The 23632-nt window shown below is 43.3% G+C and overlaps 1 protein-coding gene across 2 annotated transcripts in view; it reads right to left on the bottom strand.

Moving 5' to 3' along the window:
- The window catches only part of KIF3B (kinesin family member 3B), a 40704-nt gene extending 23735 nt beyond the window's left edge, over positions 1 to 16969 (bottom strand). Inside the window, exon 1 of one of the 2 annotated variants that reach the window (XM_045529462.1) lies at positions 16844 to 16969. The gene's annotated coding sequence lies outside the window, so the exon portion shown is untranslated. Of the gene's footprint in view, positions 1 to 11141; positions 11162 to 16843 lie in introns of those variants that run through there. The other variant, XM_045529463.1, reaches the window with a different exon arrangement.
- Positions 16970 to 23632: the final 6663 nt, after the last annotated feature.

Raw genomic sequence — 23632 nt, forward strand, 5'->3', positions numbered from 1 at the left:
CTGGGTAGTAGAAAGTGTGGAAAATGGGACTAGTAATGGGAAGGATATTTCAACATTATCTGTAAATTTTTTTTTTTTTTTTTTTTGAGACAGAGTCTCACTCTGTCACCCTGGCTAGAGTGCAGTGGTGTCATCATAGCTCACTGCAACCTCAAACTTCTGGGCTTAAGCAATCCTCCTGCCTCAGCCTCCTGAGTAGCTGGTACACACCACCACATCCAGCTAATCTGTAATATTTTAATATTGCTCTTAAAAAACAAATATGGGGGGAAAGGGTCTGAAGCACACAGGAGAAAATGTTAACTGCCGATTCTGGCTATTTCCTATATTATCCTCTGAATTTCTTTTAGTTTAAAAAAACAGCAACAACTAATTTCACACTTAAAAAAAAATTTTTTTTTCCTGCTTTTCTGGAAGAATGGGAATATCTGACAGCCCTTGATCTGAGCCCCAAGTGGCACCAATGGGGACTTAGTCCATCTGCTGGGCCTGGGCTCTCCAGTCCTCCCCAACCCCACTCCCTCCTGTCTCACACCCAGCATGCTTTGCTCATTTATACTTCCTGTCTGGCTCCTGTAGGCATCTCTTGTCTAGGACCAAATTCATGTATATATGATCTGATTAAGAGAGGCCTACCATTCTAGTCCATCTTTTTAAATGACATTTACCAAGGCTCTGTAATGACATGGAAAATGCTTATCATAAATGAAAAAGCAATTCGCAAAAATTGAATGATTGCATACAATCACAAATATATAAAATAAAGACACATCAAAACATCAAAAGTGGTCCACTTTGGGTATAGGTGATTTCCCCTGCTCTTTCAACATTTCTGTATTTTCCAAATTCTCTTTACTGAGCATGTGGTATCTCCAAATGGGAAAAAATAAAGGTCTGGAAATTCCCCAGGAATAACCCTGAGAGGAGAAGTGATCTGCGGGCACACAGCTTGCATACTAATGCATCTCTAATCAATGCATTCCAAAGCAATGTCCTCTAAGATCACACCAGGCAACCACCTGCCAACTGCATGGCCCAGAGTGCAAGGACTCAGCATCTGAAACGCAGCCTGAACCGTAGATCACATGAGCCATCAGAAAAGCACTGCAACACTTGAGCAAGAAGATAAAAGCGACTCCCTATTAACCAGCCTAAACCAATTCCCTGCCCAGGAGTCTCTCAGGGGAAGCAGCTGTTTTTACTCTGTATCCAACCTCATCACCATCAACACTACTCTCTTTCACGATTGTTTCAAATTGTTTTTGAAGTACCAGATCTCCTTGTTTGTAATCTCTGAACCACACCAAGAGAGCCAGTCCAATTCTGGGTCTTGGGTTCCTATAAAGGCCAGTTATTATAATGAGAGTTACACACTTTTCAAAACAAGATTATCCATCTGCAGTTGAAAAATAACACCACTGCCCTGCAGAACTTTCAAAAGGACATGTTTGTGTTGAGGGACTATTTCTACATTTACTTATATGTGCATAAAATATATTTGCAGGGATATGCAAGAGCCAAATAACAACGATTGCCAGATAACAACACTGGCTTTCCCTAAAAGAGCTGGGTGGATAAGGGCCAAGAGTAGGAGGGAGACTTTTCATTGCATACCCTTTTATATCTCTCGAGTTTTGAGCCATGTGAATATATTACCTAGTCAAAAAAATAAAATTAAGGGGGAAAAAAAAGAGGTGGAAAAGTTTTGTGAAGTTAAGTAAACTAATATCCAAGCATTAAAACTCACTTTTCCCATTTCATCTACTCATTTTTGCTCACCACCATGAATATAAAGTAATAAAAAAATTTTAATTGATGAATGAGATCTAGGAGTAAAACTACTTATCCCAAATTTATGATGAAGCTTCATAAAAGAGCTCATACGAGGTCCACTGAAAGGGAATTTTTAACTTTCTAATAATAGAGCAAGTCATGTCACAACAGCTCTCAAAGACATTAAGAGCAAAGATGTCAAAATAATAAGACTAATAAAATATATTCTGTTGTTAAAGGGACTGTTTATAAACATAAGGTCATCTTTTCTGTAAGCCAAATAATTGTCTGAGCTGTCCAAAAAGTTTCAAAATATCCCTTACAGCAGCAGTCCCCAACGTTTTTGGCACCAGGGACCGGTTTCATGGAAGACAATTTTTCCACGGGCCAGGGAGGGGGATGGTTTCAGGATGATTCAAGCACACTACATTTATTGTGCAGTCAAATCTCACTGCTAATGATAATCTGTATTTGCAGTCGCTCCCCAGAGCTAGCATCACTGCCTCAGCTCCACCTCAGATCATCAGGCATTGGATCCTCATAAGAAGCACGTAACCTAGATCCCTCGCATGCACAGTTCCCCGCCTAGCAGAATCTAATACAGCTGCTCATCTGACAGGAGGCAGAGCTATGTGATGATGCCAGCGACGGGGAGTGGCTGTAAATTCAGATGAAGCTTCACTTGCTTGCCCGCCCCTCACCTCCTGCTGTGCGATCCGGTTCCTAACAGGCCAAGGACCAGTACTGGTCCACAGCCTGGTAGTTGGGGACCCCAGCTTTACAGGATGTATAAGAGCCATGGCATCTCAAATTGGTACAACTTATTTGAGGGCAGCTGGGCAATCAATACCAAAACTAAATGTGAATACTCCCTTGAAATAGAAATTCCATGTCTTGGATTTTTTTTTTTTTTTTTTTTTTTGAGACAGGGTCTCACTCTTTTGCCAGGGCTGGAGTGCAGTGGAGTCATCACAGCTCACTGCAACCTCAAACTCCTGGGTCCCAGTGATCCTACTGCTTCAGCCTCTGGAGTAGCTGGGACTATAGGTGTGTGCCACCATGCCCAGCTAAGGTTTTTTTTTTTTTCCCCATTTTTTGTAGAGGAGGGGTCTTGCTGTTGCCCAGGCTGGTCTTGAAATCCTGGCCTCAGGCAATCCTCCTGCCTCAGTCTCCCAAAGTGTTAGGATTACAGGCGTGAGCCACCACACTGGCCTCTTACAATTACTTTAAGGACATAATTGAGTAAGTGAATACATGTGCAAAGATGTATGTACATATTTATGTTGATCATAGCACCATCTCTGAACACTTAAATACTCACCAATAATAGATTGGTTAGATTATGGCACATCTATACAATGGGAAACTATGGAGTCATTAAAAATGTCAATAAACCTCTAGGTATTTAGATATGGGAAGATATTCATGATATATTGCTGAGTGGAAAAGCAGGCTACTAAACAAAAGAATTACTATGATGCAATTAATGTTTGTGTGTATACATGTACATGTGCAGACAGCTATTTTGGGGACACTGTGTAAAGTCATTTTGTTAAAAGTATGAGTTTTAGTGTTTAAAAAGTCTAGGTTTGAATTCTGCTCTGCCACTTTCTACCTATAAAATCTTTTTTTGTTGCTGTTAACTTTCAGTTGTTTTTTAGAAAGAGGGTCTCACTCTGTCACCTAGGCTGAAACCTTGTCTTGCCTCAGCCTCCTGAGGAGCTAGGACTACAGGCATGTGCCACCAAGCCTTGCTAATTTTTTTTTTTTTTGTAGAGATGGGGGTCTCACATTGTTGCCCAGGCTGGTCTGGAACTCCTGACCTCAAGTGATCCTCCCCCCCTGGCCTCCCAAAATGCTGTAATTACAGGCATGAGCCACTGTGCCCAGCCTAGCTATAAAGTCTTGAGAAAGTCACATAATTTTATAAAATGGGGTTAATACCAACACTTCCTTTAAAGAACTGTTTTAAGCATTAAATGAGCTAATAAATGTTAAATGCTTAGCCTGGTGCAAGGTACATAATACTCAGGAAATGCAAGCAATATTGATCTCCGGGTGGTGAGCTTGCAGGTGATATTTTTTGCTTTCTTTGGACTTTTTTTTTTTTGTAGAGATGGTGTCTGGCTGTTCCCCAGACTGGTCTCAAACTCCTTGCCTCAAGTATCCTCCCACCTCAGCCTCCCAAAGTGCTAGGATTACAGGCATGAGCTAACACACCCAGCCTTCCTTGGACTTTCTGACAGGTGCATGTATTTTGTTTTTTATAATTAAGGTGGGGGATGCAATAAAGCAATTTTTTCTTTGGGGTGGGGAAGGTCTAGCACCTTGATTTTAACTTAAGTGTCTTAAGAACACAAGCTAGTTCTCCAGAAAGAAACCTAAAAAGGTCACAGACAAGTACCAGGAACAATAAATGCCTGCCCTGAATTCAAATGGGTGCCATACGATCCCTGTCATTTGATGATGTGAACAGGCAAACAAAGCATTTATTTAGGGTGGGAAGAGGGAAAGAAACTCTTTTTTGTATTCAATTGTGAAACATTCACAAAAATATATTCAAGTCTATAGAACATCTCCCATTCAGAATCACTGTGGGTCTGGGGCTTTACTGTATTCAATAGTCACAACTCACAGTATATCAAAAGCTTATGTGTATCCTCTTTTAATCCTCAAAATCACCTTATGTGGAAGGAAGGCATTAGCCCATTTTAAAAATAAGGATGGGGCCAGGCGCAGTGGCTCATGCCTGTGATCCTAGCACTCTGGGAGCCTGAGGTGGGAGGATTGCTTGAGCTCAGGAGTTTGAGACCAGCCTGAGCAAGAGCAAGACCCTGTCTCTACAAAAAATAGAAAAATTAGCTGGGTGTGGTGGTGTTTGCCCCTGTAGTCCCAGCTACTGAGAAGGCTGAGGCAGGAGGATCGCTTGAGCATAGGAGTTGAAGGTTGCAGTGAGCTAAGATGAGGACACTGCACTCTAGCCAGGGTGACAGAGTGAGACCCTGTCTCAAAAAAGAAAAAAAAAGGGAGGCTCAGGGATATTAACTTTCCCAAGTTCACACAACAATCAAGTGAAGAGTCAGGATTCAAAACCAAGTTTATCTTATTTTAAAACCATATATAAACCATATTTTTAAAACACACATTTACACATATGTGCATACATGTGTATATATCAATATATACAGATTAAACAGTTCAAGCTGTACAGAGGAGTATACAATGAACAAGTAAATCTTTCCCGTACCCTTGGGGAGATACCTGATGCACATGCAACCATTAATGTATCTGCATTGCTTCCCCCTCTTTTTTTTTTTTTTTTAAATCTTTTTAACTCAATTAGCAGTATACTTACACACCTGCGGTCCCCAACCCCTGGGCTGCGGACTGGTAGCGGTCCGTGGCCTGTTAGAGACCGGGCCGCGGAGCTCTGCTGCCCCTCATCCCCCGCCCCGCACTTCTGCGGAAAAATTGTCTTCCAGGAAACTTAGGAGTCTGGGGGCCGCGCACAGCAGGAGTGAGTGGCGGCCAGCGAGCGCCATCTGTATTTACAGCCGCGCCCCAGCGCTCACATCACCGCCTGAGCTCCAGCCCCACCCCCTTCCGTGGAAAAATTGTCTTCCATGAAATCGGTCTCTCGTGCCAAAAAGGTTGGGGACTGCTGCCATACACCACTGTACTTCCTACTTTATAGATCTTGGAGAACTCCCTCCCTTTCTCATTCTTTTATTAAATAGCTACTGAAATGCCACAGTATGGTTGTCTTATAATGTATTTGATCAGACCCCCGCTGTGGGACCTTCTAATTGTTTCGGGTCTTTCACTACTGCAAACACTGCAACGATTATCCCGAAATTTATATACCTTTAGGACAGGTGGGTGTAACTGGTAGGATCCATTCCCAGAGGTGGGAATGCTAAGCACGCTCCTTTTTGACAGAAGGCACCATCTTGCCCCCTTCCCCAGGCTATACCATTTATCCTCCACCATCAGTGTACTCCATTTCCCACACGACCCCGACATACAGAGCCATGCTCCTAAACCACCACTAAGCTAGGAAGCTGGAAGAGCCTTTCTGCCAGGAACTTCTTGTTCGAGGTACTAATCTAACAAAGAAATGAAGTTGTTTCTCTGCTAAAAATTTACACCCTAAGAGCCTTAATCAACCAAATGTAACATGTGGCTCTTGTTTGGGTCCCTTTTTTTGGATTTTGATTCAAACAAACCAATTGTGAAAAAATCTACAACTTTACTCTCAAAAATATTAATAAAGGAAAAAATGTACAAGACAATCAAAATTTAGAACAATGGATATGAGATGATTTAAGGAATTACTGTGACTTTTTTAGGTATAAAAGTGGTATTATTTTTAAAAGAACGTTCTTATCTTTTAGAGAATAAACAAAAGTATTTTCAGATAATTATATGCTGTCTGGGATTTCTTTAAAAATAATCAGGGGTGGGGGTGGATGGAAGGTTACAGGTGACACAGGATTGCTATGTGCTGATAACTGCTGGAGCTGGGTTAATGGGTTCATGATTCATTAGCACTATTCAACCTTTATGTATGCTTGGGATTTCCCAAAATGACAAAAAAAAATTACCCTCTGACCAACAGCTTTTCATTACAATTTTTTTTTAAATTATGGTAAAAAGAATACCCCAATATAGTATAAAATTTACCCTTTTCATCATTTTTAAGTGTGCAGTTGAGGAGTGTTAAGTATATTCACATTGTTTTATAACATCTCTGGAACTTTTTGTAAAACTGAAACTTTTATTTTTTTCTTTTTTCACACGTGGAACTCCTGTGAAAAACTGAAAGTTTATACCCATTGAACAACTCCTCATTTTCCCCTTTCCCCAGCCTCTGGTAACCATGCTTCCATGTTGTGACTACTACCGATACTTCATATAAGTGGAATCACAGTATTTGCATATGGTTTATTTATTATTATTTGTGGCTTTTGCAACTGGCTTATTTCATTCAGCATAATGTCCTCAAGGTTCATCAATACTGGAGTATGTATCAGAACTTCTTTTTTTTTTTTTTTTTAAGGCTGAACTATACTCCATTGTATGTATGTACCACATTTTCTCTATGCATTTATCTGTCAATGGATATTTGGGCTGCTTCCACCTCTTGACTATTGTGAATAACCCTGCAGTGAAAAGGGGTGTGCTCAATGGCTTTTCATTTTAATCAAATTGCCATTCAGCTGGGTAGAGAGCCATAGCAAAAGCTGCGTTTAAAAGTGGCCTAAATAGCAAAAAGGAGACTCAGATATACCTGAGGTTGAAGCCCAGCTCTACCACTCCTAGTTCTGGCACTCTGCACAAGTTCCTTACCTCTATGAGCCTATTTCCTCATCTGTAAAACAGGAATACCACCAATGCCCTGCTCCTTGGGGCTATGTAAGGAGTAGATGAGGATAAGCATCAAGTGACTGGCCCACAAGAGGTGCCTTCTGCTCTGATCCAATTTATAGAAGAAAAAAACCTGAGACCTGGACAAGGAAGTAACACAGCACACTGAGTAAATAAGCGGCAAAGCAAGCAAAAACCAGGTCGTCTTGGCTCCAAAGTCCATGGCCTTTTTTCCACACCAACATGTCCTAAATGTCAGTCATCTGATTGTCCCTTCGCAATAACAGCACCATCTGTACTATTATTTACTTAAGATTTTTCTTTAAATCTTTCTTTCTTTCTTTTCAGAGACATCATGTGTCTATTTTTTTATTTTTTTGTAAAGACAGGGTCTTGCTATATTGCCCAGGCTGGTCTTGAACTCCTGGCCTCAAGCAATCCTCCCACCTCAGCCTCCCAAAGCACTGAGATCACAGCTATGAGCCCCCATGCCATGCCTAAATCTACTTTCTTTTAACATAAATTTATTTTAAAAAGAATCTTTATGTCATTACCATGAATAGAAAATTAGTATGATGTGTTATAAATGGAAGATAACTGTGAAAACAAATATAAGGACACACAACAATGTTATTAAATTCTAGCTAGATACTATAGCTTATCTAAGGCCTGAGATTTGATTTCTATTGGTTTGAAAGGGTTTGATTTGATCTCTATTGCTTAGCAAGTGTTAAGAAATAGACTGGCACCAAACAAATATAGTATCCTCCTTGACATAGTCAGAAGAACCAAAAGTGAGTTTAAAAGAGAATAGCTCTCCCCATGGCATTCAACATAATTCCAGATGTTGTGTGTGTCACCTAAAGTCCCCTCCTGTTCCACCTGGTTCAGCTCTGCAGAATATAAGGCCCCACACAGACCCTTCAAACCAGAATTGTGTTTAATCAAGATCCCTGGGCCAGGCGCGGTGGCTCACACCTGCAATCCTAGCACTCTGGGAGGCTGAGGTGGGAGGATCAATTGAGGTCAGGAGTTTAAGACCAGCCTGAGCAAGAGTGAGACCCCATCTATACTAAAAAATAGAAAAATTAGCTAAGCATGGTGGCACGCTCCTATAGTCTCAGCTACTTGGGAGACTGAGGCAGGGGATCCGATCGCTTGAGCCCAGGAGTTTGAGGTTGCTGTGAGCTATGATGATGCCACTGCACTCTAGCCAGGGCAACAGAGCAAGACCTTGTCTCAAGAGAAATGGATTAAGGAGAATACTTTATGGCATGTGAATTATATTTAATAAAGCTGTTTTTTTTAAAGATACTTTTAGAGGATCCTAAGAAGGGAAATGTACAGGTTCTTTAGAATTTTTTAAAGTTCTAATTTTTCACAAACCACTTATTTAGAATTGTTCTCTTACGAGGCTGAGAGAGAACCAGATGTTCCCTACAACAGCATGATATGTGATTATAAAAAGGTGGAAACAACTTAAATGCCCAATGCTAGGGAAAGTTTAGTAGTTATCAACACATGGGAAAATGGTTATGAAACAATGTTAAGTGAACATTTCCAAATACAAAATGGGAGATAGACTTTGAATACATCTATCTAAAAATATATCTGCGAATGGACAAGTAAGCTAAAAACTGAGTTTGGATACCATCATAGATAAATCCCCCCCCAAAAAAATTATAATAATGTCTGTCTTTTCAGCATAAACACTATCTTGTTAAAATTTAAGGGGGCTGCCTTTATAATTAAAAAGTTTTAACAATTAAAGTATCTAGTTTAAAGAGATCACCAATGCAGACAAAGGTTTACACAAAGATAATCATTAAGATGTTCTCTTTAGCATTATTCATAACATTTAAATACTGAAAATAGCCTAACTGACAATGGAGAAATAGGTAAGAACTGCACATCTATAAGATAAAATGTATCTAGGAATATGTGCATATGGACAGAAAAATGTTAAACGGTGGTTATTTCTGGGTGGTGGGACTGAAGGTGAATCCTATTTACTTTAATCTTTTCAGGGTTTTCCTCAGTGGGAAATTTATTATTTGTATAATCAGGAAAAAAAATTCTATTTTTAAAAAAAAAAAGCAGCAGCAGCAGCAGGCTGGGTGCAGTGGCTCATTTCCGTAATCCCAGCACTTAGGGAGGCTGAGGCAAAAGGATCGCTTGAGGACAGGCATTCAATTGAGACCAGCCTAGGCAACAAAGTGAGACCTCACCTCTGCCAAAAAAAAAGTGAGCTGAGCATGGTGGTGCACACCTGTAGTTCCAGCTACTTGGGAGGCTGAGGTGGGAGGATCACTTGAACCCAGGAGTTTGAAGCTGCAGTAAACTATGATTGCACCACCTCACTAGAGCCCAGGGTACAGAGCAAGACCCTTTCTCTAAGTAAATAAATAGATTTTAAAAAGCTGACAATTGGACAACCAAAGAAGGAAAAACATTGCATACATTTCTTAGGCTACAACTTAATTTATTATTGCAGATCTTGCAAAACCAGTAACTATTTCCACCAAGGACTGTCTTCTTGTGGTTATCTTTAAGTAACTTGAGCTGATATTTTATCTTACCTGGATGGAATCTTTCATGATTTACCAGCTAGAATTTTTGCTTAGGTTCTCGAAATGTATTATAAAGTAATGATTACCGCAGTCCACTAAGCTGCCAGAGATTGTGCTGTAAGCTTTTAGTTTCTGTCTAATTTATGTCACACACAAAAGCCCAAGCAAGCCCTTCCTGAAACCACTGCTGAAGGTGACATGAAAGACCCCAGAGTGGGTAACAGCATGTTAAGTCCCAAGCTCCCAATAATCTATGGCAATTTCTATTTCACTTGGACCCACTTCCATTTATACACTATGTTCAAGTATGACAAAATGCAAGTGCTGCAAATATCTTGCCAAAAACTTTAAAAATAAAACCACACCCACCATGATTATCACTGGTTCCCTCTGTAATGCAAATTATGATTTAAATAAGTCAGCATACTAAAGATAGATCTGCCTGTGTGTGAAGAGCTCAATGCCCGCAATCAATGTGACAAAGTGAGGAGACACAATGTGTCACCATGATTAACTGAGCCTTAAACAAGAACATCCCAAGTGCAGTGCAGATGTATGATGCTGATAAGATGGGCTGATTGTAATGCTCTCCGACTGCCAAGAAATACATGTTAAAAGCCCCACCAGAAGGTCTGGGTGAAAGCCCAGCATGAAGTCACCACGGAAGGAGAAAACATCACCCAACTCAAGGCTCAGTCTTTTGGGCAGGGCTTGAAGGGCCTTGAAAAAACTGTCCCAAGTCTAAGAAAGGGGGGAGAGAGGGGCTGAGCGGTTGAGTTACTTGCTGCAAGTCACACCCAGGTCCCACTGCCTTTCCCCCACGGAATTTCCTGTGATGGCATAGGCCTTGACCATGAAATCTTTCTAAGAGTCTGGAGAGATAGAAGCTGTTGAAAGGGAAAAAATGAGCCCATAGGGCAGAGAGGGAAAACTAAGGCTTTATGAGACTGAATCTTTTAAAATTAGTCAGCAGGTGTTACATAGGACTTTAGCCACCCTCTTCTCACCCAGTGTAGATATTATCACCAGAATCAAGAAACAGTTTAGGGCTAAATGACTCAGAATACAAACTCACAGTTCCTACCAGCTTCAGCTGTTTCAAGCCTTCGAATTAGACCACTAAAGTGTAAGAGGTGGCCTATCTTATCAAATTCGATATCTGTTTGACACCCATCAATATGCTAAAATAGCTAAAGGCTTTGGTGGCTCACACCTGCAATCCTAGCACTTTGGGAAGAATTGCTTGAGGCCAGGAGTTGAGACCAGCCTAGACAAGAGCAAGACCCCTCTCTATAAAAAATAGAAAATTTAGCCAGGCCACGTGTCTCATGCCTGTAGTCCCAGTGACCTATGTTGACGCTACTGCACTCTAGCCTGGGCGACAGGGCAAGACTCTGTCTCAATAAAACTTTTTTTGTTTTAATTAGTTACCCAGGTATGGAAGAGAAAGGCTTTTGACAAAACACCAGGGATGTGGTCACTGCACACCTGAAAAACAGATGAACAAGTGAGTGGTAGAAACAGCAACAGACTTGGAGTCAGCAGATGTAGGGAAGTTATCTGACTTTTTATGTCTCTACTTTCCTCTTCTGGAAACCTGTGTTACAGGGTTGCTGTGATGTCTAAATGAAACATCTGTAAGGTGCTTAGAACAGTGCTTGGCTCAATAAATGTTAGCTATTATTATTACTTTCATTGTCATGACCATTGGCGTGTCCTAGTATTGCTCCTGATTACCCAGATGAGTACGTCTCAAACTTTACTGTGCACAGGAAACACCCAGGGATTCTGGTATAACGCACACTCTGGTTTATTAGATCTAGGCCTAGGTTTTGCATTTCTACCAAGCTCCCAGGTACACAGGTACCTCTGTCATGCACGCTTTGAGCAGCACGAATCTGCCTAACCCAGCTCCTAGCAGCTGCTTAATATCACCGACAAAACAAGCAAACTCTCTGCAACTCAATGTCTTCATCTGTAAACTGGGAATACATATTCCACATGATCTCAACTGACTGCAAATTAGTAAATGAGAACGCACAGGAAAGAGTATTCTAAACTGCAAACAAAGTTATACAAGTGGTAGTGGCAAGGCTATCAGTCTTACTATTCACAATGTTGAATTTATAACATTGTAATGCCCAAGTTTACAAGTGTAATTATTGCAATATATAAAAACGAGGCTTGAATTCCCTTGCTCAGAAGAGATACTCCATTCAAGAATCCTCTAGGAATTCTGGCAGAACACAACAGATTTTCAAGGGATTCCCAAATCAAAAGCTCTGAAACTTTACAACTGTCCTTCGGTGGCCAGGAAAGAACTACTTTGGCAGGGAGAGGGTGGCCATTTGAGGCATTGAGAGCGAGCTTCGCTAGTGTGTCTACTTCCTCTCCCAGAGCTGGCCAGCCTCCTTCAGCCTCCATCAGCCAAGATCCTGAGTCACAACAGCGATGCCAACAGCACAAGACAGATGGGCACTGCCCTGACAAGGCCCACACCTGCTGCTCCACAAGCTGGCAAACAGTCAGCCTGTGGGAAAAGCAGTGTGGTTTTATTTGTTTGTTTGTTTTGTTTTGTTGGTCTAAGGTAGATGCTTTAATCAGGTGTACCTGGCTAGCTTCCTTCCACATTATCTGCGATTTCCTCCTCACAGATTATAAAGTATGATGTTCATACCTTGTGTCTCTCCTCTAAGGGGTTCAAAGTGAACTATAGCTAGCTCTTCCTCACAGGGGCCCTTACCAAGAAGTCCCCTCATCACTTCAGAGGCAGATGGCACCTCCAACGTCTACCTAACGGCTCGGGCCAAAACCCAGGAGTCATCCTTAATTCCTCCCACTCCCTCACCGCCGCCCCCTACACCATCCTGCTTGTTCTACCTCCAAAACACATCCCCAATCCATCCTTTCTTACTATCTCCACTGCCACCACCCTAGAAGGCCACCATTATCTCTCACCTAAGCTCCAACCTAGTCTCCTGGCTGCCACTCCTACGCCCTCTAAAATTCACTGCCCACACAGAGGCCAGAGTGATTTTTCTAAAAAACAAAAAATAGATCATGTCAGTCCCCTTTTCACAGCCGTCAATGGTTCCTACTGCTTTTGGAACAAAATTCCAACTCCTTACTCCAGCCTACAAGGCCCTATACGATCCGAGACCCCCCTATATCCACCCACCTCTCCACTCCCTCTGACTCACCTGCCCCAGCCATCCTAAGCCTTCTTGCAGTTCCCGGAACTTACCAAGCTTGTTCCCACATCAGAGCTTTTCCCTATGCTCTTCCTTCTGACACATCTTCAAATGGCTGGTCCCTCCCTGGGAGCAAATCTCAGCAAAAATGTCACTGCTTTAGAGAGGCCTTTTCTGACCATCCAATTAAAGCAGCAGCATCCCCAATCCTCTGGGGAAGTTACTCTCTGTGACATCACTGTTTTATTGTCTTCACATCACTTATTTCTATCCAAATTACCTTGTTCATTTACTGATTTATTTTTCTGTTTGCTACTACTGGAATGTAAGCTGCATGAGAGCAAGGACCTTTCTACCATCATATTTCCAAGCTGGAACAGAACTGATACATACCAGATGCTCAGCAAATGTTGAATAAACAAAACCAAGAGAGCACAGTGGCAAGAGCATTGAACTTGGAGTCAGAAGACCTGGATTCCAATGGGAAATGGGCTACTTACTAGCAGCATGGCTTCTCCTCCCTCAGGTTCCTTGACTATAAAATAGGGATCTTAATCTGCACCTGACCTTCCTCAAAGGGTTATTGATGAGAACAAATGAGTAAAGGCAGGTGTAAGCATTTTTGTAAACCATTATGCACTAAACAGATAGTATTGTATTGTTAACCACCCTCTTTCTCGGGACTCATAAATTAATGAATGAAAAGGCTTAAGGGGCCACGTGAGGCTTCTAATCCAGGCACCTAAAACAAGTCTAGGGATACAATAGAAAAGATTTGCATCAGAGGCTTTATGTACCAGGGGCAAATGCAACATATAAATTCATTTAAACAAGTCATAACACGTCAAGTGCTAGTAATATGCAAATTAAGCTCAGGTTTCTTGAAGGATATGGAGATGAGATTGAGCTCTACATCCTCCATGTGACTGGCATAGAGGGATTTAACACATATTTCCCGAACTGGGTGTCGAGCTACCAAAACTGGCATCCTGTAATCATCTTTCACTTTTCTTTGCAACCCACTGTGGCAAAGGATTACAGGTTCCTGGGGCAATGCTATAATAATACCAACATTTACATAATGTTTTGATGGCTACTGTTTCATGCTTGTAATGATCCTGTGAAGTTGAGAGACCTGGTATTATCACATCCTTTTAACTTTTTTTTTTTTTTTGAGACAGAGTATCCCTCTGTTGCCCGGGCTAGAGTGCCATGGCGTCAGCCTAGCTCACAGCAACCTCAAACTCCTGGGCTCAAGCAATCCTCCTGCCTCAGCCTCCCAAGTAGCTGGGACTACAGGCATGAGCCACCATGCCCAGCTAATTTTTTTCTATATATATTTTTAGCTGTCCATATAATTTCTTTCTATTTTTAGTAGAGATGGGGTCTCACTCTTGCTCAGGCTGGTCTCGAACTCCTGAGCTCAAACAATCCGCCCACCTTGGCCTCCCAGAGTGCTAGGATTACAGGCATGAGCCACTGCGCCCGGCCCCTTTTAACTTATTCATTTGAGACAAGGTCTCACTCTGTTGCCCAGACTAGAGTGCAATGGCTGCAGCCTCAAACTCCTGGGCTCAAGGGATTCTCTTGCCTCACCCTCCCTCTCGAAGTAGCTGGGACTATCGGCTCGTACCATCACGCCTGGCTAATTTTTCTATTTTTTGTGGAGATGGGGGTCTCGCTCTTGCTCAGGCTGGTCTCGAACTCCTGAGCTCAAGCAATCCCCCTGCCTCGGCCTCCCAGAGTTCTAGGATTACAGGTGTCAGCCACCAAGCCGGCCTAAGTACCATTATTATCCCCATTCTATACATGAGGAAAGTGCAACACAAAAAGGTGAAGTAAATTGTGGCAGAGCCAAGATTTTAACCCAGGCAGCTTGACTACATGCTTTTAACCACAATTGCACAACACCACTGAAAGGGCCTTTAGTATCATCTAGCCTACTCCCTTCATTTTTATTTTTAATTGATTAATTGAGTGATTGATTAGCAGGGTCTCGCTCTGTCACCCAGACTAGCATGCAGTGGCTCACTCACAGCTCACTGCAACCTCGAACTACTGGGCTCAAGCGATCCTCCTGCCTTGATTTCCCAAAGTGCAGGGATTACAGGCATGAACCACCCAGCCAGCTGCCTACACCCCTCATTTTAAAGAGGAGGGCACGAAGGACAGACAAGCCCCCTTTTAAACATTCCAGGTCTTTTTTCAGGTCCACACTTTGGACAGTATCTATTTAAATGAAGCTTTATGTGAGATCTTGTTTCCTTGCCACTGAAAGAAAGCCTCTAGCCATAGCAGTCAGAAGTAACAAAAGAATACCCTTGTGGCCTTATGACAGCTACTGTTGAAAAATCAGAGGCAGGCCGGGCGCGGTGGCTCACGCCTGTAATCCTAGCTCTGGGAGGCCGAGGCGGGTGGATCGCTCGAGGTCAGGAGTTCGAGACCAGCCTGAGCAAGAGTGAGACCCCGTCTCTACCAAAAATAGAAAGAAATTATCTGGCCAACTAAAAATATATATACAAAAAAAAAAAAAAAATTAGCCGGGCATGGTGGCTCATGCCTGTAGTCCCAGCTACTCGGGAGGCTGAGGCAGTAGGATCGCTTAAGCCCAGGAGTCTGAGGTTGCTGTGAGCTAGGCTGATGCCACGGCACTCACTCTAGCCTGGGCAACAAAGTGAGACTCTGTCTCAAAAAAAAAGGAAAAATCAGAGGCAGCAGGGTATGGGGGATAAAATACAGGATTTACCTAGAAATATGTCCAGCTCCATCACTTAACAGGTATAAGATTCTTAGGCAAGTCTTTCACTTTTCTGAACCTCAGTTGCCTCATCTGCAAAATGGGGATGACACCACCAGCTATCTGGTAAAGTCTTTGTAAAAAGTAAATGAAATAACATACCTGAAAAATGCTTCTGAATCATATACTTGTAAATAGTTACCACTGCTTTAAGCACTTCCCAAAGGACATAAAGATGCCCTTTTTCTTCTGGAAGGGTCGAGAAGAAAACCATAATCCCAGCCATCTACAAGGACTGGACCTCAAGGTTTTACCCACTAGGGCTATGTGCAGAAGTCCACCACCACCCTTGCTCTGAGCAGAATGGAGAAGTAAAACTGGGGGTGGGAGGGATGTCACAGGGATAGAACTATCCATAGCAATTGGTGCTCTACACACCCAAGTCCTACCTGTCCCAAAGTCATCTCCTCCTGGAAGTCTTGCCCTCCTACCCCAGAGATGCCTCAACAATATAGCTTGTTGAGCACTTACTATGTGCCAAGCTACTTGCCATACCCAGTCTCATTGGATTTCCACGGTGGCCCATTATCCCATTTTATATATAAAAAAAAGAAGGTTCAAAGAGATTAACTTGCCCAAAGCCACACAGTTACTAAGTGGGGATGCCAAGTCTCTAACTCACTCAGACTTCAAACTGGACTCTTGGCCCCCCCTATGCTAGCGTTTCCTAAGAATTCTCCCTCTTCCCATCTAAGGCGCTTTCACGCACACACCTCATCATCTTAACTACTCTGAGCAGCAAGTATTAGGACTCCATTGGACAAACAGGTCAACTGAGGCCAGAGAGGGGAAGGGACTTGCCCAAGGTCACACAGCAAGCCAGGGACAGCGCCAAGGTCTGGACCTCAGGCTCTCGCTTCCGTGTCCCCCTCCGGAGCAGGGGCCCTGACCATGGCCCCAGGCCCCCCAGGAGGACTCCGACCCCAGGCAGTCGTGTCTGGGGGTCGGGCTGCGACCCCGCCCGGGGGAGGAGGGGCGAGGCCGCCGGGACAGCCAGAGGATGCCCGGGAGGCAGGGCAGAGGATGCTCCAGCTCGCGGGGCTGCAAAGCCAGGCAGCGGCGACGCCGGCGCGGACGGCCGGGAAAATCCCAGGCGGCCAGAGGGATCTGCCCTGCCGGGGGCGCCCGGGCCCCTCCCGACTCACCTGCGGCCACAGCCGAAAGCGGGCGGCGGCGACGGCGACGGCGGCGGCGGCGGCGGCGGGGGCGGCAAACCCCGGGCTCAGCCATTCCCCGTTGCCCCGGATGGGGAGAGACGGAGGCCGCTCACTTCCTTAGTAACCTGGCTCGGCGACCCACTTCCTTAGCAACCGTGTCAATTTCAATAACTTTATTGGGACGGGGGCGGCGGACAGGGAAGGCCGGCAGGGCGGTCCCGGCCAGGTGTGGGCGCTTAATGGGTGCCCCACGCGCCTCGGTCTTTTCATCCACGGAAGGAGTCAGAGCCGAGCGCGCTGTGGCCTGACTCCCCCCGCTGAGATCTCGTGCCTCAGTTTCCCATCTGTAAAATGGAACGCACTGCCTTGGTCGCGCAATGCGATTTCGTCAGCCACCGTTTGGCCTTTTCTAAAAGCGATTTCACATCCGTTATCTGACTTGTGTGTCAAACTGCTACTGAGATAGCTCTCATTTAGGGTCCACCCCATGACTCAGGCCAAACACTTGGGAGTCATTCTTGTCTCTTTCCTGGCCTTCACCCCTCACGTCCATTCAGTCCCCATGTCCCTCAGTCTACCGCTCAAAATTTCTCCTGTCTATCCACCTTTCTCCCTTGTCGGCGCCACCGCACCGGACAAGGCCAGGCCACGCCTATCTCTAGCCTCCCTGAAATATCTGGCCCCTCTGCTTCCGTTCTTTTGTCCAGCTCTGCCCTGCAATTCGTTTTCCCCAAGGGCCAGAGTAATGATTTAAAAACATAAAACAGATCATGCCAGTCCCTGGTTAGCACCCTTTAATGGAGTCCCACCACTCTTAGAATCAAAGTCAAAGTCCTTAGCGCTTCCTACAGAATCATTAAAACTCTATTCCAGCCACACTGGCCTAGAAAGCCAGGTTCCATCCCCCATAGGAACTCACACCTGTTGTTCCCCACTAAATAGAAACTCCATGAGATCAGAGTCTCCCTTTGTTCACTGTTATATCCTCCATTTCTAGAACCAAGCTTGGTCCATAGCAGGTGCTCAATAAATATGTATTGCTTGTTGAATGAATGAATACCAGGGCTTCTCTTCCCCACCCCACCCCCCTATGTTTTGCCTGGTGTGGCAGCTATTGCTACTTGCTCTGGAAAACTTCTTCTTGCTCCTGGACACATAGCTCTACTACATTCCCCAGCCTTCCTTGCAGTTCAGACCAAGTTCTGGCCAATTAAATATGTGTGCCATTCTCAGGCCTGGCCCATAAAAACCTCCCATACAATTGTATACACTTTCTCTACTTTAAAGTGAAGTATTTTGCTGGGTGTGGAGGCTCCTACCTATAATCCCAGCTACTCAGGAGGCTGAGGTGAGAAGATTCCTTGAGGCCAGGGGTTTGAGGCTGCAGTGAGCTATGATTGTGCCACTGCACTCCAGCCTGGGTGACAGAGTGAGACTCTTGTCTCTAAAAAATACAAATAAACAAATAAAGTGAAGGATTTTAAAGGACTCTGGGCCGGGCGCGGTGGCTCACGCCTGTAATCCTAGCTCTGGGAGGCCGAGGCGGGTGGATCGCTCGAGGTCAGGAGTTCGAGACCAGCCTGAGCAAGAGTGAGACCCCGTCTCTACTAAAAATAGAAAGAAACTATCTGGCCAACTAAAAATATATATACAAAAAAATTAGCCGGGCATGGTGGCGCATGCCTGTAGTCCCAGCTACTCGGGAGGCTGAGGCAGTAGGATCGCTTAAGCCCAGGAGTCTGAGGTTGCTGTGAGCTAGGCTGATGCCACGGCACTCACTCTAGCCCGGGCAACAAAGTGAGACTCTGTCTCAAAAAAAAATAAAAATAAAAATAAAAAAAAATAAAGGACTCTGAGGCCCCAGGAGCTACAAAATAGGAGGAACCTACATCAATAAGATACCCCTTAAAGCGTGGCCAGAAAACCAACCAACCTGGATCATCCAAGTTGGATAAGAAAATAAACTTTTATTGCATTAAGCCATTGGGATGTGGAGGCTTTTTTTTACTGTAGTTAGCTGGCCCCAACTAAGATGCCTAACTCTGAATCATCTATTGAGCCCCAGTTTACTTCCCTTCCCCTGGTAACCCACCCTACCCCTACTCACCATTATTCTAATTATTAAGTCAATAAATAATATTTTTCTTTTAATGACTGCAGATATTATCATCTACTGAGCCAAGTAACGTCTGTATTTATGTTTATGTTTTATCATATTTATATTTCATATCTTTCACATCTTTTGGTATTTTCTGAGGCTAATAATTGCCTCAATTTACTTTCATTTTCATTAGTTTTCTTTGTAGCTATTGGTAATATTTCACTGTATGTCCAATAAATCAGGTAAATACTTAGCAGTGATTTTTTCCAGATGCTTAAACACAACAAATAGTCCATGAGTTTGTTTTGTGTTTTTCTCCTAAAGACATCAGCTCTAATCCAGACTGGTGCTCTCCACGCCTACTGGAGATGCTGGAACTGAGTTTCCTCATCTGAAAAATGGAGCTAGAAATGCTACTGCTGAGGTTGGTTGTGAGGATTAAATAAGACATAGTGTGAGACAATGTGTGGCACTTAGTAGGTCCTCCATGAATGGTGGCTGTCTTTCCTTCGTTTATTGGGTGGGGTCATGGTGTTCTCCAGTGAAACAATAATTGTAAATGTCAGGAGTCATGCCGGTAAGAGAGTTTAGTCTTCTTGGAGATTTAATACCATTTGGGGAGGAGGGCTGAAAAGGGGTTGTGTAAAAAGACTGCAAGGGAATAATTTATTAGAATGCACAGAGGTGGCATCCCAGCGTCTCTTTCAGGAAGCAGCAAGATGCCAGGCTTGGACCGAGGCCAAGCACCTGAGATGTGCCTGGTGGTTGTCACTTGGCTGAGTGCCCAGCTTCAGAATGATGGGACCCTGGGACCTGAGGGAGGCTCTAAGGGCTGAGAATCAAGCTAATGGCTTCTAAATTCACATCTTTGATGTTTTCTGATGAAAGCCAGACAGGAGTTGGCGGCTAATTGCTTCCTCCTCAGGCACTTAACTGGCTGTGCAGCCCTGGGCAGGTGAGCTCACCTTTCTGGACCTCACTGCCCCACTTGCCTCCTGCAGGGTTGCTGTGAGCATTTACCCCAGGAGTGAGTGTGAAATGATTTCCCAGCTGCAAGGCACTTAAGTGGTGAGAGATGAAGAAAACAGTGATATTAAAATTTTACCGACAAAAGGAGGTCATGAAAGCCCCTGACAGAACCAGGACTAGAACGTAGGTCCCAGGACTGGGTTTTGTCTTACTTATTTCCACCCTCCATGCTTAGCACAGTGGCTGGTGCATAGCAGCGCATAACACACTTATTTAAAAACATATATTTGGCTGGGCAAGAAGGCTCACACCTGTAATTCAAGCACTCGGGAGGCTGAGGCGGGAGGATCACTTGAGGTCAGGAGTTTGAGATCAGCCTGAGCAAGAGAGAGATCCCATCTCTACAAAAAATAGAAAAATTAGCCAGGTGTGGTGGCACGTGCCTGTAGTTCCAGCTACTCGAAAGGCTGAAGCAGGAAGGTCACTTGAGCCGAGGAGTTTGAGGTTGCAGTGAGCCATGATCATGCTACTGCACTCTAGCCTAGCTGGGGTGACAGAGTGAGACTCTGTTTCTAAATATAAATAAACAAAATAAAAACCTAGATGGGAATAGCAAAATAAATAAATAAATAAAAATAAAAACATACATTATCATCATTCACTTCTCAAACTAGCAGATTATTTTTAAAAGCATAATACCCAATGTTGGCAAGGAGGGAGAGAAGAGTACTTTCAGCCCACTGCTAATGCTAGTGAGAAATTGGCACACATTGTAAGGAAAATTAACATGATGACTAAAAACTATTTGAGTCAGCCCATTCCACTTCTAGGAATCAATTTTGAGAAAATAATGAGATAATGAGATGTGCTCCAAAAGATTTAGGTATAAGCATGTTCACCCCAGCTTCATTTGCAACAGGGAAATATTACATCCAACATTAGAGAAATGGATAGATAAACTAAGAGATGGCAGTAACAGGGAATATTATGCTGCCACAAAAGTTATGTTTTTGAAGAGCATCCAGTGATATGGGGAAACGCTCATGGAAATATAAGGAGAAGAGTGGGTATCTATATCCATTAGGAAAAATTTTTAACTGCTCCAAGGTGGTCACCAAGAAACAGTTTCTTGCGCAATCAACAGAATGAAAAAGGCAACATACAGAATGGGAGAAAAATATTTGCAATTCATACATCTGATAAGGGGTTAATATCCAGGTTATATAAAGAACTCCTATAACTCAACAACAAAAACATAAACAATCCAGTTAAAAAAATGGACAGAGCTGGGCACAGCAGCACACACCTGCAATCCCAACTATTTAAGAGGCTAAGGCAGGAGGATTGCTTGAGCCCAGGAGTCCGAGGCCAGCCTGGGCAACACAGCAATACCCTGTTTCAAAACAAAAAATGGACAAAGGACTTGAATAGACATTTCTCCAAAGAAGATATGCAAAAAGAAAAACCACACGAAAAGATGTTCAACATCACTAATAATTAGGAAAATGCAAATCAGACCATAATGAGATACCACCTCATGCCCATTAGAATGGTTACTCCCCAAAAAAAAAAAGCTAGGAAATAAGTTTTAGCAGAGAAGTGGAGAATTGGAACCCTTATGCACTGTTGGAGGGAATGAAAAATGGTACAGATGCTGAAATATTGGTTTCTCAAAAAACTTAAAATAAATTATCATGTGACCCAGCAATTCCACTTTTGAGTATACACCCAAAAGAATTGAAAGCAGGGTCCCAAAGAGATATCTGTACAGCCATGTTCACAGGGGCATTGCTCACAATAGCCAAAAGGTAGAAGCAACTTATGTGTTCATCACAGATAAATGGATAAACAAAATGTGGTATAAAAATACATTGGAATATTATTCAAAAAGAAAGGAAATTCTGACACATGATACAACATGGATGAATCTTAAGGACATTCTGCTAAATGAAACAAACCAGTCACAAAAGGATAAATACTATATGATTCTACCTGTATGAGGTACGTAGACTAGTCAAATTCATGGAGACAGAAAGGAACATGGTGGTTGCTAGGGGCTGGGGAGGGGAAAGCATGGGAAGTTGTTTAATGAGTACAGAGTTTCAGATTTGCAAGATGAAAAGAGTTCTAAAGATTGGTTATCCAAGGTGGTAAGTTTTATGTTATGTGTATTTTACCATAATTAAAAAAAGAAGAAGAAGAAAAAGAAGAAGCAGTTTCTTTTCATCCTACTCCACTTGCCATCCTCAGCAAGTTCTCCTTTTGTCCTTGCACTTGTCACCTTGTGGCTGCAAGATGGCTGCCAGGCGTCACACACACCAGCATCTGAGAAAGGAAGAAGCATGAGGCTCCTTCTTTCCATGTAGGGGAACCCTCCCCCAAATTTACCACTTGTGTTTCATTGGCCAGAATTGGATCACATGCACACCTCCAGCACTGTCCCGTGGAACTTTCCATAGGACAGAAATGTCCTATATCTGTTCTGTCCAATACAGTAGCCACTAGTAATGGGTGGCTTTTGAACATTTGAAACGTGGCTCGTGCAGCAGAGGAATTATATTTTAAATTTGATTTAATTCTAATTAATTTAAATTTAAACAGCCACACATGGGTGATGGTAACCATATTAGACAGTGCAGTGAAACAATCTAGAAGGGGAATGAGATTGTTATGATCGGTCCACACCAGTCATGATTCATCTCCCAGGACAGGCTGAATTAAGAGTAAGGCCACTCCACTACTACCTAAAAACAAAATTGGAGTTGTGAACAGGGAAGAAGGGTGTGTGTGTGTTGAGTAGACAATCAACAGCATGTGCCACAGGTATGTTACTCTAGTTACTTTATGACCACGCATTTGGTTTAAAAAGAAGAGTACGTGTGTGTATGTGTGTGCACGCGTATGAGCGTGTGTGCTGGCATAAAGAAAACTGGAGGGAAATATATCAAATATTTATAGCGGTCATCGTCTTTGGGTATTGGGATTGTAGTTGATTCCTATTTTCTTCTTAACCCTTTTCATATTTTCTAAATTTTGTATAGTACACAAAAGTTATGTGTATTGTTAAAATGAAGTATTTGTTTGTGGTCTTAGTGAAGATCACAATTAGTAACTCCACCATCTTGGATGTGGTGACTGTCATCCTGGGATGGCCACCACCTGGACAATCATGATGGTCCATCAGGTTATGGTCACTTCCCCTTCCCTTCCCAGAACAGCAAGGCCATTTCCAGTGCTTTGGGCACAACCAGACTTCGGCTGTGCAGGAAGCTGGCATGTGACACAGGAGGGGCCAACTCATTAGGAAACATTTACTGAAACAATTATGTGGAGGACATCACTTTAGGAGCAATGAGATACCTTAAAGTGGCTAAAATGTAGAGTTTGCAGTGGGCTCGGACTCTGGAAGCATGGAGAGTCTCGGACATATCAATTCTGTGGATTTGGACAAGTCACTTTCTCTCTCTGAGCCTTCGTTTCTTCATCCATGAATTGGGAGTGACTCCTGCTGGACGACCTCAGAGAACGTCTGTGATCCAAGTGATAATGGAGAGCTGTAGTGAAATGCCCTGCTACTTCATGGCCATATGGGAGCAGCACAGTGATTCCCCTAAAGGGAAAGTGGAGACTGGGCCTTGGCCGAGAAACTTGATTTCTCACAGCCAGTGAGTAGTGGCCCAAAGAGCACAGTGTGGTATGAAAGTTCA

Source organism: Lemur catta, chromosome 17 (genome assembly GCF_020740605.2).
Source record: "Lemur catta isolate mLemCat1 chromosome 17, mLemCat1.pri, whole genome shotgun sequence".
NCBI lineage: Eukaryota > Metazoa > Chordata > Mammalia > Primates > Lemuridae > Lemur > Lemur catta.